This window comes from Myotis brandtii, unplaced genomic scaffold (genome assembly GCF_000412655.1).
Source record: "Myotis brandtii unplaced genomic scaffold, ASM41265v1 scaffold187, whole genome shotgun sequence".
Lineage (NCBI taxonomy): Eukaryota > Metazoa > Chordata > Mammalia > Chiroptera > Vespertilionidae > Myotis > Myotis brandtii.
In genome coordinates, this window is record NW_005356944.1 from 1,591,691 (window position 1) to 1,594,234 (window position 2,544).

The window sequence follows — 2,544 nt, forward strand, 5'->3', positions numbered from 1 at the left end:
AAAGAAAGGAAAACTACATATTTAAATCAAATTTCTAGAATTTGTAATTATTAACTGTAGCCATGGAGTAACCAAACTTGATATAATCTGAATAATTATTAAAGTTCAGTCCTTAATTTAAAAAAATTAATGTGTTGGTGAGGATGTGGAGAAATTGGAACCCTTGTGCATTACTGGTAGAATGTAAAATGTGGAAAACAGTTTGGTGAGTCCTCAAAAAGTTAAACATAGCACTACCATATAACCAAGCTATTCCATTTCTAGGTATATAGCCAAAAGAATTGAAAACAGGGACTCAAACAGATGTGTACACCAATGTTCATAGTAGCATTATTCCCAATACCCCAAAGGTGGAAACAAGTCAAATGCCTATCAACAGGTGAGTGAATAAACAAAATGTAGTCTATTCATATAATGCAATTTTATTCAATCATAAAAAATGAATGTGTTTTTGACACTCGCTATATGGTGGATGAACCTTGAAGACATTGTGAAAATAAAGGGAAACGTCACTAAAAAGGAGTCAGAAGGCCAATAGGGGGAGCTCTCAGTACCACTGATGCTAACTACAATAATTGTCAATTACAGACCCCAACAGAATTGTCAACAGGAAAGAATGATCAATTACAGGCCCCAACAGAAAAGATTTACATTGCATCTCCTACAAGAAATCCACCACCCCTGCAACTCAGCTAATGAGAAACTTTCATTTCCCTGAACTCTTCTTGCGTTCTCCAATGGACTTTTGTTCAAAACAACTCCCGACTTCCTCTTTTCTTCTCTCCATAAAACAATGTTCCTCTCTTTTGTCTGTCAATTTGCCTATGGCTTTTGCTATAGCTTGCTTGTCCTGAATTACGATTCTTGGCACTTCCCTAGTAAACCCATTTGTGCTGGTAAAATAAATGGCTGTTTAAGGTCAACATTATGCTAAGTGACATAAGCCATAACAAAAGGACTAATATTATATGTTTCCACTTAGATGGGGTACCCAGAATAGGCCAGTTCATAGAGACAAAAAGCAGAGTAGAGATTACCAAGGAGTTAGGGAGCAGGGAATGGGAAATGTGTTTAATGGGTAGAGTTTATGGGATGATGAAAAAGATTCTGGAGATGGGTTGTGGTTAGGCTTACATAACATTGGGAGTATTCTGAATGCCACTGAATTGTATACTTATAAGTTGTTAAAAGGGTAAGTATTATGTATGTTTTAACAAAATAGAAGTTAAAGCTTTATTAACAAAATAATGGCATACATCTACCTGCATTTAAAACTAGAATAGTATGAGGGTGGGGCAGGGCTGCAATCCTCATTTTGATATTTTTTAAATGTGTCCTATTGTCTTTGTCTGTAGGTGGGCTCACAAGGGCAGCAATGTGTCTCCTGAAATCAACAGGCGGTCCATCTCTCACTTCTTCACTCAACAAGTATTTATTGAGCATCTAACATCGGGCAAGCACTGTTCTAGATGCTGGATGGTGGTGTGCAGAGGATAGTCATGAACAAAACAAGTCCTTGCACCCAGGGAACTTATATTCTACTTGGAAGATAAAGGTAATATGTAGACACATGAGTGTGTAATATATCAGGTAGAGATAAGTGCAGTGAAGAAGAGGAATTACTTGATAATCTTTCATTAAAGAATTTTGTATCTGTGTTCATATGGAATATTGATCTGTGAAGTCTTTCCTTGTGATAGGTCTGATTTTGGTGTCAGGGTAATGCTGGCCTTATAAAGCGAGTTGGGAAGTGTCCCCTCTTCTGTTTTCTAAAAAAATGTATGTATGATCAGTATTATTTCTTCCTTAACTTTGATAGAATTCACTAGTGAACCACCTGGAAGTTCCTTTGTGGGTAGGTTTTTTAAAAAAAATATATTTTTTTATTTACTTCAGAGAGGAAGGGAGAGGGATCTCAGTCCCTACTGGCCTCCACCCCAGCTGAAGTGTAGAAATGAAAAGAGAACGCAGGGAGGTAGGCTTGCTGACCGCCCTGATGCCTGGGCCGTGTTTCTGGGCTGGAACCAGGTCAAGGGTATATCCAAATGCCCAAGTGGGAGCCTGGGAGTCGGTGTGAGGAGCTTCGCAGAGTCCCTGGGCTTTGGGAGGAATCAGGGCACAGAAGAAGGCTCCCCTAGCCACCAAGAGTTGAGTGATTTAGCATCAAGAGATGGTAGAAGGAAAAAAACAACACTAATTTGAAAAGATATATGCATTCCTGTGTTCACTGGAGCATTACTTATAATAGCCAACACATGGAAGCAAAAACTAGGTGTCTATTGATAGATGAATGGATAAAGAAGATATGGTGTGTCTTCATAATGGAACATTATGTGGCAATAAAAAAGAATGAAATCTTGTCATTTGCAACAACATGGATAGATCTAGAGGGTATTATGCTAAGTGAGATAAGTCAGACAAACACAAGTACCATATGATTTCACTTTAGAAGTGGAATCTAAAAAAACAAACAAAACAGCTCTAGCTGGTTTGGCTCAGTGGATAGAGTATCACATGCAGACTGAAGGGTCCCAGGTTCAGTTC